The sequence below is a fragment of the Drosophila tropicalis genome, unplaced genomic scaffold (genome assembly GCF_018151085.1).
Source record: "Drosophila tropicalis isolate 14030-0801.00 unplaced genomic scaffold, ASM1815108v1 contig_845, whole genome shotgun sequence".
NCBI classification, from domain to species: Eukaryota; Metazoa; Arthropoda; class Insecta; order Diptera; family Drosophilidae; genus Drosophila; species Drosophila tropicalis.
The window spans coordinates 9,942,322-9,957,216 of NW_027173338.1; positions in this window are offsets into that span (position 1 = coordinate 9,942,322).

Here is a 14,895-nt window from a genome sequence, read left to right on the forward strand (position 1 = left end):
AAACGTATTCTTCTGCTGGTAGGTCAAAAAATTATCTTTTTACCAATTTCCATTTAAATTACAATGGCAATAACCATTTTGCTGATCAATTCACCGTACTTAGAATCAATTGGCATTTTTGGATATGTTAACGAAAATGAGTTGCCCTCGGGCCTGGGATAAATGCGGAATGGAAACAAAACACTTGGAATGATCTGAAGTTCCCTTGGGGCTAGTAAAAACTAAACTGAGAATATATCTCTTTTAGGCTGTAGAAGATTGAAATTGAAAAGACTTGGCTGATTAATATTTTATATGAGACTGGGGGCAAAACTTTTCAATCTTTATCTCATTACACCTTCTGCATTTCCTGTGTGTTTGTGTGTGTGTGTGTGAGCCTTCCCACAGAGAACAGATTGCCCTCCAGCTAACAGTACACACATTTGTGGCATTGCAATGCTAACAGCAGTAGAAGCAGCATCAACAACAGCAACAGCAATACCAACTGCAGCAATAACAATGCTTACAACATGACAACATATTTTACAATTACGAAACAATTCTGCCCACTGGTAAAATAGAGAGAAGAAAAAAAAGCACACAAAATCTGGCAGAGCTCTTCAGCCTGATGGCTGAACAAAAGAATCCAATACCAGAGCAGACGAATAGGCGTAGACATCGGGCCAGAATCATGATGGAGACCTCCACACACTCCGAGAACGAAACCAGATCAAAGCTTATGGCAAAACACTCGTCGATGTTGTTGTCGTCGTCGATGTACACGTCGTGCCGCATATTGAAATCCCCCCCGCCCCCGTCCGCAATAATAGTAATAATAATAATAATAATAACAACAACTATTAAAACATCGAACATCGAGAAGCAATTACATACAACGGCAGCAATATTGTTGCGGTGCTTGGTAAAGCGATCAAAAGTCGCTAAAAGCAACGCACAGTGACGGCGTTATTATTGATTTAAACATCAAGATAAATTACAATGAAGTCTCCCTCAGACTGAGACCAGTCAAGAGTCACCACCGCCACCACCAGAGGCATCACTACCACCGCCTCCGCCGCCACCATCCACAACGATCCCCTTGTACCATTAGCAACTTTGGCTGAATCTCTTTGATGTAGCTACTAACGATTTGGTATACCCTAAAAAAGGGTATAGATGACTTAGAAAAGAGAGAGCAACAAAATAATATGTCCCAGAATCTGTTTCGATCGTACAGTTGTCCGAAAGTCTATATATCGTATTAGTATTTATTTGGCAAAATCTTCAATTGGTTTTATTTTCACTTTCCCCAAAGGTAAATTCTTAATTGATTCTAAGATTGATTGTATATCGTAGATTTATACATTGTGCTTCGAATATCGTATATTACATATATTGAATGCTTCAAATAGCTCAAGTTCATAAGCATATATTTAAGTATATATTGTATGTCATCTAATTTCTAGAGTGTAAATGTTTCGGCCAAGTTAAGGAATCGTTTTTCCTTTAGCTTTTTGTGGCTGCCGTTGTTTTCTTATTGTTGTAATTGTGGTAATTGTTGTTGTTGGAGCTTTTTTTTTTGTTTTTTGGCTTTGTTTTTGGGCGCTACAAATTTCCAAACCCACTAGGCACATTTGAGTTAAGGCACGATCGCAAAAACCCCCAAAAAAAAGCAAAAAAAAAAAAAAAACGTTAGCAATTGTAACATCAACATGAGATGTGCCCGAACCTTAGCCCGAGCCTGGGCCTGTGCCTGCAAGGAGCAGCGTGCCTGTTTTTTTTTTGTTGTGTTTTTGTTTTTGGTGTTTTTGTTTCTCTGCTACTTTGACTTGTCGCTCGTTCCAAAACGTCGAATGCGTCTAATTTCTTGACTTGCTTTTTGGGTTCTCTTGAATGTCGTGCCATGGCCTGTCGCTGTCTCTGTCCGTGTCTTGGTCTCTGTCTCTGAATCTGACTTCGACTCTGACTCTGACTATGGCTCCAGCTCCAGCTTCAGTCTGGCTGCCGCATTGTCGTTTAAATCGTACCACCACAGGCGACATAAAAATAATGAAGTGTGCGGGTGTGGTCGGACTCGCTCTCTAGAGCTCTAAAGCTTCAGCTGAGGCCGGCTGGCCCCGTCTCGGCCCGGCCCGGCACGGCCTGGTTGGGGTCTGGTCTGGTCTGATCGGGTTTGGCGGTGACGCTGACTGGCGATCTGGCGACTGTCGAAGTCATAGCCAGCGACGTTTTTGCAGATTGTTGAGTCGTGTTTAGCCCAAGCGTTTGCCAGAAACGGTCTAACCCAATGAACAATTTGCTAGCTCAGAAGGAAAATTGCTCGCTGAATATGGTTTTCTTTTTAATAAAGGCTTAAAGTTTATAATGCCCTCATTAATGTCATTATTTTAGTTATTAATTAAAGAATCAATTCATTAGTAAATTTGAATTAGCTTAAAATCTATATTTCTGTATTATTCATCTACAAAAGGCTCTTAAATGAAAGATATATTTCTTTTAAAAGTATACAAATTTACGATATGTTGAGTTCTTATTAACAATAAAGGATATACGGCATCTGAATGTCTTAAGAGAGATACATATCTCAAGGAAGAATTCATTTCAGGTTGACATTGAAAACTTTTACTCAAATTTACGATATAATGAACATTTTTACCCATATTCGGTCTTTTTGGCTACTCAAGTAGATCTAAAAAAACAAATAGGACTTAGCCAGAAAAAGCTTATAAGGACGAAATCGTCCTTTCTCTTTTTGCTAATATTAGAAGCACTTGAAACGGCTTTACGATATACGATATTCAGCATGTTTGATTTATGTATACACAAAACTAATGGGTAACAAATGTTTATTCAATTTCGAAGAATTTATAATCTATTCGAATTGTGGATTGGGTAAATTTGTCGGCTGCTCTACACACGCCCAACCAACTGCAAAAAAATATAACGGTATCCAAGGTTGTGCTACGCTTAAAATGTAATTGTTCGACTTAAGAGCCAAAGCAGCAACAACAATAATAACAACAACAACAACAACAACGACAACAAGAACAACAGCAACAACATGAAATCGTACGCGATCAAGTTTGCCTCTCAGTCCAATCAAATACATACCAGACTAAAACCCAGAGCCAGTCCAAAAGCCAGACTCAGGCAGGCAGAGCCAGAGCCAGAGCCAGAGCTACCCACCTATAAAAGCCATGTGCATATATATTTCAATGAGAATGAGAGAAAGACGAGGTGATAGAGAGAAGGAAGGAGACACCAACACAACGTCAACGAAGCGCCGCACTCTTGACTGACTGAGCTAAAGCTAAAGCTGGAGCTCGATCTGTAGCTGTAGCTGAAATTGTAAGGCTGGTATCCTATGGCTACAAGAAGGAAAAAAAAAAAGCAAAACGAAGCCTATATAACTCGGCTGATATCGCAAAGTCTATGCGGGAAATTTTCACTTGAATATTCGACACACTTTGGGCATAGGCCCAGACCTCGCGCTCACAGCTGGAAGTCGCCGTCTCCAGTGAACGAATGTCTCAGGATTTTCTGGGAGGGGCGCCAAAGCGTTTGCTGTCGTTGCGGTTCTTGAGGCTATGCATCATCATCATCATCGTCGTCGTCGTCGTCGTCGTCCGTGTGTCTGTCGTCCCTGGTCTATAGTCGTCGTCTCATGGCAACATGTTGCAATATGCGAGAGCTCTGCATGTATAAAATATTATGCAACATTGTGGCAACAGACACAGGCCAGACGACACTTGGCTAAAAGGCTCGTTGTTGTTGTTATAGTTGAGGCTGTTGTTGTTGTTGTTGCTGCTGTTGGTTATTAGAGTGCTCAAATGTTGACAGTATTTAAACCTAATTGAATTACTATGAAATCGAAAACGAAATCGAGGATATGTGTGTACATATCCAATTGACATCCTCTGAGAATTTTCATTCGCATGCGGCTCCCTACACTGTCAGAAAAGAAGTTGCAGATTCTAAGGAAAAGTAGTTAATCTTCTTTATCTTCAGTTCATTATGAGCTCTAACACTAACACTAATACCAATAGTTGATCCTACTAACTCAATTTAATGTATAGGCTATGAATTTGATCAAAATTTGGGGGTTTGAGTCAAACTATATAAAATAAAATAGTTTATGATATGAATATGTGAATACAATTAAGTATAATTCAAACCGAACAACTGCCTGAAAGTACTCAAATAAGTTTTGTCCTTGCAATAAGGTCAAACTGATGACTCACTGTTGCCACTTTACTCAACATACAAACATATTCAAAAAAGGTCAAAGGGGAAGTCACACAGAAAGGATAGAGAAAATGTTCTAGACAAAAGCATATTAAACTAGAGATTAAGAATCACCCAAAACGTTTAAAGAACTATCTCGTTCTGAGTTGTATGTTGAATGTTGTCATTACTCACACAATGTTCTAGTCTGAAATTGCATTCTTTAACCCAAATGATACATTTTTCTCACTGTATGCTCCCATTTGGCCATATCCCATAAATCTTCTCCAGTAAAACGTAAGAAAACAAAAATAAAAACGAACCCACAGCTTGAATTTATAGAGTTCAGAGATTGTGAAATAGTTAGTATTTGCCAAGTAGCGCCATGAAAAATAGCAATAGCATAAAAATCTTGAAAAATTAAAATGACTAGTGCCGTGGCACGATCAAGACCTAGAGCTAGAGCCCCAAAGAGCTGGTGTAGTTGGGTAGGCAACAGCAGCAGCCGCCACCCGCCATAACAATGGAGCTGGAGGATAGAGGAGATGCTGCTGATCATGGTGGAGACCCAAAAGAGACCCGAAGTCAGTAGTCAGCATTAGGGCGTCTGCAGTTCAACGTTCAAGTGGCATAGTACGCCCTAGAAAAATGAATTGATTCGATTGTCTTGCTGACTCGAGTTCATTGTTTGAGTCGGCGTATTTTTTTCTTATTTTTTGGTTTTGGTTTTGTTATCTGCAACTTCTGCAAAAATCACAGTCAGTCGCAGTTGAATGGCGCCCCCAAAAAGTAGAAAAAAAAATCTGTTGATGATACAATCGCGTTTTTGACTTTGAAAAGTCAGCCTCAAGTCGCTCGTCAGCACTATTGCGCGGCTCTAGTCATCCATTGTTCGATAGCTATAGACGACGACGACGATTCGCAGTAAGTAAGTTGATTGTTATGCTTTATTAGATGGCAAATGCACTTTAAGAAAATGCACTGCAATTTTTATTACTCAACTTAAAAGTTATTGGCAGTTCCATTCCGAGTTCTAGTCGAGTCTTTAGCAGTAAAAGAAATCATGGTATTTGGGTGTCGGTTGCAACTTGCATTGGGTAAAACGTAGATTCTTCGGGTTCTCTTGGTCCTCCACCTGGGAGAACTTATTCTCTTGCAGCCAATTCATCATTACAAGAAGGTTACTCCAGTTGGCCTCCATTTCTCCTACAACCTTAAGGTCGTTTGGTTTGCGTTGTATGTAACCGCGTACATTCAATTGGGATGCCTTTTGAGCTATACGAGGCAATAGATCTTCATCATCCTGCACATTCAGTTCGAAAACGGTTTTGTAAATTAAATTTTCATTCGATCGGTTGGCAACTTTCGACAACATTGTGGTTAAAACAAAACTAGAGAAATATTTACGCCAATATACATATATTTTTGAAAATTGAAATATATCTTTTGACATTAAAGGCAATGTGTCTTGATCTACATGAAATATTTGAAAACAAAATAATCTTTTAAACAAAAAGTTCAACCTATTAATAATATATTTGAATATGGCGGATAGAAAAAGTAGTTGTTAATAGTTAAATCTCAGTTTCTACCAAACGTTTTTGAACCGGAACCTCTCAATTTACATCAAGTGAACGTAATTATGTTTTATTTATGTAAACCATATGAAAATTACTTGATTTTGATTTAGGAAACGAGTGCAATTTCATACGAAAAAAACATAAAGCATAATAAAAATTAGCAAAAATTGCAAAATAATTGCATTTTAAATGAAAAATGAAATTGCCTCAGTATAGGCCATACTTTCAAGCCAATTTACATGTTGTTACAGATATAGACCTGTTTATAACTTTACCTCCTACTGAGCATCAAACAGGCCATAAACATTTAGTTGCCAACACGAAATCCTTAAAACGAAATCATTAAAAATGTAGGCAAAAAAGATTTTCGCTCAGTGTGAGGGAGAGGCAGTGACTAAAAGCGAGGGGGCAAGACTCGTGCTACCAACAGCTTGTAAAGCCATTGTTCAACACTATTTGTAGGCTTCAATCTCTTAATTAAATATGCGGCCAGCTGCAACTGCAACTGCAACTGCAACTACAGCTGAGGCAGATGGCCCAACAACCAACTGACTATACGAATTAGACTCCAACTTGGACATGGCATCGTTTAGTGTCGAAATTGTGCAAGTTTTGATTTTCTTTTAGACTGGTGTTTCTGTTTTGTCTGCGGATAATCACAGCTCGGCACAACAAGAAATTAAATCAGCCAAGGTTATCGCATTAATAAGCCCCCTGGTTTTCATTTTTTTTTTTTTTTTTATCTGTTTTTGGCTTCGATATTGGTCTCTCTTAGAGTTTCCGAGCAACGGCTACTCAATTATTAAATTTGCAATTTCCGTAGCTGAACTTTTGGGTCAGTAGACTGATTTAAATCAAACTTATAATTGAGCCTCTTGAGCAGAAAGAACCAAAACGAACAAGAATCGACAAATATTTTTGACGGCAATAAAGAGTAACACAAATATGGCCAAAAAAAAAAAAAAAGAGAGGGGGGAAAAAAGTGCCTTTTGGGTGAGGCTTCAGCTCCAACTATATATGTATGTATGTATGTATGTGTGTGTGTGTGTAGGTAGGCACATCTAAGGCTTTCGATTCAGCCTCTCTAAGTGGCTTTCCATGACATTTTATTGACACTTTGTTGTGTTCCGTTGAACTGGAAGACCTGTTTTGCTGTTTCAGTTTTCAGTTTCAGTTTCTCAGTTGAACTGAGTCAACTTATTTAACACATTTTGACGAAGATGTCTATGCCAGAAATGACGTGTCATTGGGTCTTTGGCTCCCACATAAAGATGCACATGGCACAAATCCTCCACATCCGAACAGAGAGCGATGTTGATAAGCACATTTTCAACTAGTGTGCGGGAGGGAGGAGGTAGAGGATGAGAGCTGAGAGAAAAGTAAAGAGTATTAATAAGCCTGACATTTGAGCAGAGCATCCCCAACCCCAACCCTAACCCCAACCACATTGACTTTTCTGAAGTACTTACTTTGAAGCCTCAAGTCTCAGTTTGTGTGTAGGCGTCAAAAAATAATTATTAGATGGAATAAGTGTCTGTGTGTATGTGTGTGTGTGTGTGTGTGTGTGCGCTCAAATGCGGAAATGTTGTGACTCTATGCGAGGCTTAATGCCGAAGATGTTAGATAAATATATCAGATTACTTGTTTTGGGTTATTGAAAACAACAAATAAATCATAAGACGATCGAGCCAAACATTCATCAATTGATGCTTTGTATAAACTTGGCCAGGAAGATGACAAACAAACTTGAAGGCGAAGCTTTGTATGTCAATTTTATTTAAGTATAAAAATTTAGTTTAATTTTTATATAAGTTAATTTCGTAGATGTATTATAATTTTCCAAGAAGCTCAACAGTTGAAGTAAACAAAGATGATCAAAGATGATCTTCAGCCTATATAAAATATATTATCCAACATTAAGGACTCGTTTATATGTAAGTACATATATGTAGGGTGGACCTTATTATACTCAACATTTTTTATTTCTCTAGAAACTACTGAACTTGCCTCTTGGTGATTGAAATGAAAATCATTTGATGATAATATGCGAATTTGAGGACAGATAAAAACCAACAGTATTAAAAAAAAAAAACTATAAAGAATCTAAATAAAACAACAAAACATAATAGTTTAGTAATAACAATAAAAATAAGTTGGGAATGTCCATAAACAAAGAGTATTCAAGCCAAGTTTGTTTCCTTCAGATTATATTCTTACGTTTTATGATATTTACAGAGAAAAAAAGACAAAATATGAACATAAAGAAAACATTCAAATTGATTTATAACGATTCGCTAAAATGCGCCATCAAGACATAATTGTCTAATTGCCCAATGCATTGAGCATTGATGATAGGCACCTGTGTCTTTCAGTCTCTCTGTCCGAAAGGTGTTGCAGCCTCCTTGGCCAGGTAGAATGGAATGGCCAATGGTTTGATACAATTAATCGATCTGATTGAAGAATAAAAGTCAACTCAATTTGATTAGGTTGACTGCCATATTAAATTGTTGATTGATTTTTGTTTTTCTAGTTTTACTACCTCGAGTTGTAAATGGTCTGAAAAATGTAATTCTCTAGTATTTCCACTATAAACAAACTTAAAATTAACGATCCCTTGTTTTATGTGTTGTTTAAGTCGTTTAAAAGTACATTTTGTCCTAGCATTGTCTTCGGATAAGTCAGCAGACGGAATTCCCTTGACACCAAAAAAGGTGTCAATAATTGGGACAAAAGAATATATACATAACATACATATATCTGTATACTTATATATGCTTGGGTATTTAACAAAACCAGTTTCAAAATAGAGTATTGGATTTTCACTTTGACACTTGTTGATGAGAATACAAAAGGGTATACAGCCTTCCTCACGAACTGAGAGATAAGTCATTCGACTCTTTTTAAATATCACTCTAGTAAAAATTTGTAATACCGAAAAGTTCTAAAGCAAAGCCCATTAGTTGATCTAAGGGATAGGCAACATCAATTTATTTGACAATTTCTTTTTCCTTTTCTTGTTCCTTTCAAAAATATCTTCTTTTAAAGGCCACAGATCCTTTTTATAAAAAAAACTAAATTCGGTTGATAATCGTAAATGATCAGCTTCATCAGCTAAAAAGTTTCACTTTCAACATAAACATGATGTATATAGCCACATTTTACATTCAATTAGTTGTATTTAACGTTTGTGCTGAAAACATCTAATCAAGTTTAATAGTTAATCAATTAGCCAAGTTATTATAAATAGAGATGGCTTAGTCATTGCTAGCCCGGAGGGGGCCAGCCGAAATGTGACCCAAGTGTTCGGGCTCCGCCTCAGAATGTGGCCTGTTTTTTCCATTTAGTTGAATGGAATATGATAGACTATGTTTAGTTGGAGTGCCTAAATTGCAATAATTAAATATGTATGAAGTAAGCACTAAAGCTAATAACAGCTGCCGCTACAGAAGCCTTTTTGCACAGCTGAAAAAAAACTAAAAAAACAAAAAATTAATAATCCACTCTTAAGTAAGAAAACTAAATCTATTTCAAGACGCCATGCCCAAAGCCAAATGCAATGCTTGGTTTTGGAAATGGGTTTGTTGGGGTCTGACTCTGGACTGCAGTTGGCCACACACATCCATACAAACACACACACAGCTAGGTGTATCTAGATACAGTTCAGTTTGGGGGCAGCTCCTAAACGATGACGAGAAGGTCAGACCCCGCACGTTTCATGGCTCATAGCGCACCTATCGTATAATTAGAAACGAACAACGACGACAACACGACGACAAAAACAACAATAACAACAATAGTATCTAAAACAAATGTATGTGTGAGTGAGCATGTGAGTGTGTGTGGCCGTCTCTAACTCCAACTGGGGGGCTACGCAGCAAACGACTGTTAAATGAGCCAATTGTAGAATGCTTTGTGCTATACATAAGCGAGAGCTCGAGATACAGATACAAATACAGATAACTCAACTATGTACATAACAAACAAAACTCACTTAGAACCAAGGGAGCCGAAGAATGTTGACTCTAAAGGTGACTATTGAATGCCCTCACAGAAATACAGACAGTTTTAGTAATACACTTTTGAGTTAAAGACCTTACTTATGCTTATTAAAAGAAAGGACTATTAGGAACTCATCAATAGGAGTCATGGAGGATCTGAGAATCTGCTCATTTTTGATCATTTAATAAAAAAGAGAAGTCGTGGGGTGGAAGAAATCATTCATCTTAAATTTTAGACGTTCTGGGAAGAGTCTTCTAGTTTATAAGACACTAGAAAGTACATGTAAGACTTATGTACACTTTTTTGAATAACAAATAAACCCATTTGAGAATACTCTGCAATGAATCTAGACCTAAACACCATTCAAGACACTCTAAAGCATGTCCTTCAGGAATAACTGCTTGTTTAATAGAGAGTTCACACATTTCTATATATCTTATCAGCTGTCATTCGTGTTATTCTTCAATGATTCGTATTCACTTGGCCAAAGAATAGAAAAAACACATTAAGATGTTACCTATTTGTAGTAACTTGTAGTAAATCCAACAGTTTAATTTATTTAGAGCTTCAACAAATAAAAAACTAGACATTCAGTTGGCATCGGAATGATTATAGTGTAGGGGATCAAGAGCAACTCCAGCAAGAGGTGCAGAGGCGTTTAAAAGTGTTGGCATCAGACTAGACCCAGGCTAGACTATGTACTTGTATGTATTTATATATAGAAGACGAGATGGTCATTAACACGTCACAGTCCGATTCCGATTGCGACTCCGACGATTCCGATGGCGATAGCGATGGCGATCGGCCATGCAAACAAGGCAAAACTCGCTATGCGTTGCGAAGCGTCGCGCTCTCTGATACGTCGACAACATCGTTGGCATCGCTTGACTATATATATATATTCACTTTCGATGTATTTCATTTTTTCTTTCGTTTTCATTCGCTGCGCGATTCGAAAAACGTTTAAACAAAAAAAAAAAAGCAGCAACAACAACGACAACAACAACCACATAAACATCAGCAACAACTTCAACTGGCGGGCGGGTCTTCTGCGTATACACGAAACACCAACAAGAACGACAGCAACACAAAAAAGAAAAAATAAAAATAAAAAATAAATGTTTACGAGCATTTCATGTTTTATTTTTTAAGCCAATTATGTGCAGCAGCTGCCGTTGAAGGGAACTCGAGGAGAGAGAGAGAGACAGACAGAGAGTGAGATGAGGGAAGGAGGGCTAATAAGAGGTGTTAAGACTCCTAAATGTTGCTGGTTGTCGCTCGATGTTGTTGCCGGTTGACTGGCTTCATTTCTCGATTTCATTTTAAATTCATGCATAAATTTATCAAATTGTTAGTTGGTTGGATGGTATAGAAACTAAGCAAAGTTTATTTAGTTGTTTGCCATTGTCATTTCGTATTTGTTAGTGTCTAATTGTATAAACATTTTCATTATGCATCGTGCCCTCGTTTATGCAAATTTCATTGAGATGAGGTACAAAACCATTTTGTTATTGTACAACAGCTAATTATGATATACCAACTCGTATATAGCTACATACATATCTGGAGAATGTACCGATTGCAGGCGTAAGTTCGTGTTATACCCTAACTCCGAGGAGTCTATTCATTGTGATCAGCATTGCGAAATGTAAACTAGGCTAAGAATGACACGCCGAGTCTGTTAACCAATTGAATGGGGCTTTCGTCAGTTACAAATGTCCTTAAATTTGTCACGTATCAGAAGTTTACAGCTTCGTTATTTTCATATTAATGACAACAACAAAAAAGTCCTTAAAAGAATAGAGATCCGACTCTAAATAGTTTGAATGTGTAGAAATCCTGGGTAAATATTAATTTATTACAAACAACAAAAGTTCAGATAAATAATTTACAAATTTTGATAACTGAAACTTTTTGTTTCTATCTGAATTATTCACTTGGCATCCTATTTGCTTGTGTCGGTTCCAAAATCTTGTAAAATTTACATGTTTAATATTCTGAAATTCCTGTCAAAGTCATCTAAAGGAAAACTTGATAGTCCTTTTTGTGCTTCCTTTAAATTAGTCGACGTATTTGTGGAGAGATCCTTGAGACAAAACAATCCTTTTTTATATTATCACATTATGTTTTTTAAGACTTCTGAAAGGTAAAAAATATATTTAATTAATCAGGGAATATTAGGGTTCTATCATATTCAATTTCGATTAGCAATGCGTACTAGTATAGTATATAAATTAAAATAAATACATAGTATTTAGGTTAACTATCACAAAATAAAGTTAAAGAGAACTTTCTTTGTATTTTATAAACATTTTAAATTCAATTCATCCTAGATAAATCCTAATAAATCCTAGTAGATCTCACGACTTCATATGCATACATCAGTAGAAATGTTAGGGGAAAAATATAAATGTGTAAATTGTGTAAATTATTTTTTATAACTTTTCAAAAATCATCAAAATCCAAGGCCAGACTTCTTTACTTATATTTTATGAAGTGCAACCAAACATACTTTAGGGTATAAAACTATCGGTGTTAATTCCATTTGAAACTAACTCTATCTATGGCCAAACAGGAAACTTTTTCGAGCGTAACTAACTATTGCATATAATTATGATATGCATTGACAAGGTTTTTAAAAATCGATTTTAAGTTAGTTAGAATGTTGTGTGAGATCAAATGAAATCACCTTAGTTGCACTCATTTGATGTAATAATTGGCTCAAAATAAATAGAAAATCACACAATTTATTGAAAGGAATATGTCAAATTAGATGTTGTAACTATAAATAATTATATAATATTAGAGAGTTGACTTAGTTTCTATATATGTATGTAGATCCATCAAATAACCCAGATATAACTACTAATTAAACTGACGATCATCTTGAACTCATTAACAAATCCTTTCCAAACGACTTAACTCTATGTATCTGAATCTCTCGGCACTTGGGCATTATCAAACCATCAATCAAGGCAAGACAACAAGGCGCTTCCTTGCAACCTCCACATCACTAACAACAACAACAACAGCAACAACATGATGAGGAAAACAGTGTTGGGTAAAGGGGAGGGCGAGGGAAAAAAAAAGCCATTAAGGAAAAATAGAAAAATAGTTGTGAACTCATTGACTCAAATAAATAACAGCCATGGCACGCGGCAGCGGCAGCGGCAGAGGCAGAGGCAGGCGGCATCACGAGCTCCACTTGGACTCTTCACTCGAGAAGAAGAAGAAGATGAAAAAAGATGATGGTAGATCATCAGCAACAATAACAACCAAACAGCAAACAGCTACAATAATAAGACTGAAGCGGAACGAAACGAAACGCGAGATTTGCAAATATCTAAGCCATAAAGCTGCCAAGTGTTGGATGATGTTGGATGTTAGATGATGATGATGAGGAGGACGACGCTAGTCAGTCAGTCAGTCAGTTAGTCAGTCAAAATGGACAAACGACCTGTGGCATAGCCTGGATGGTACCTGTTGCTCTAGCTCTGACGCTGACGCTGACTCTAACTCTTACCTGCTGGCAGCTACCTTGCCGCGTAACGGTAAAATTTCTACAAGGGAATGTGCTTTCATTTTGAAGTGTTGTGTATTTGCAACGGCCAAGTCCATGGACATGAACTGTACTCAAACTCATGCAACAACAAACAGCTGAATGTGTTTTTGGAGAGGCCGAAAAATCAAAGCAATCGTTGAAGCTAAGCTACTGTTAGACAGCCACGGACGACGACGACGATGACGATGATGATGATGGTGGTGATGGCCAAGGCACTGCTCCAACCAAAAGGCAACTACAGCAGCTGGCATTCAGGCAGTTAGTCACTTCACAAAGTCATTTTTGATTTGATCGATTTCGTGCAGCAAGAGCAGTAGAAAAATAAAACCCAACCGCAGACATAAAGTGGACATGGACATGGAGGTCTTTACATACATTGAGATGAAGCTGAAGATAGCAATGTGGCAGTGGCAGTGGCAGCAGCAGCAGCAGCAGTGGCCATTGGCATAGCCTCGTGCCACACGGCACTCGACAACCGAGTAGAAGAAGTAGGACACAAAGACCCTTCTCCTTTTTGGCATGGACGACGATTCATAGAGTATGTATGTATGTTTGTATGTGTGCATTTAGTAGAATCAGCTAACGTACATCGTCGTATGTTAATCACCGCATTGCAATGGGTGAAAGACCATTGGTGAAAGACTTTCCATCACCATTCTGTACCATTCTCTTCTCTGTCTCTCTTGATGACTTAGGTCTCTTAATTACGTACAAGTACGTGTGTTCTCCATCTGATGATGGTCAAGCAACATGTTGCCGCCTTGAGCTGCTGGCTGCGACTGTTGCCTATGACTCAAAAACGCTCACTTTTTTCTTTTTTGTGGACTCCAAGTGGATGGCAAACGAACGGCAACGATCGTTTGTTTGAGTGTGTGAGTGAGCTCGGCTTCTTCGAGTCGTCGTTGTCATGAACGTATGGCCGGGGCGGAAGATCTCCACCCCGTTTTCGGATGCAAGCTTAGCTTTTTGGAATGTTGTCTGGACGTCGACGACGCTGCTCGCTGCAGTCCCACTATTTTTCATTGAGTAAAACAGCCTTTGGTCGGCCGATCGGTGCAGGATGCAACTCTGCTGACGTCGGCGCTGCCAATTCTGCCGCTGCTGCTGCTGCGTCGATCTTGTTTGCCCCTCATTTACCGTTTGAGCATAGACGAAACTTGTCTAGGCAGCAGCTGAGTGAGTGAGTGAGGTTCGTACGATCGTCAGGCGATCGAGCTCGTATTGTGTGGATCGCTCTACATTAAGAAAGAAGTGTATTAGCTTCGATTTATTGCATCGTCTCCGCTAGCCTAGCCAGCCTAGACTTCCTCAACACTCTGTTGCTGCGCTGTCGCTGCTCTTGCTCTGAGACTGAGACTCTAGTGCTCTATTGTGGATCGTGTGTTTTTGTTTCTTATGTTTTTGTGATGTTGTTGTCGTTTTTCTTCGGTTTGGAGTCATCGCTGCCTAGTTGTGTATTCATTCAGAGCACCTATACATGGATATACTGGTGGAAAGACGTTGCGCTGCGCGTCTATTTTGCGTTTATTATTAGGAAATCGAAAACGCTTT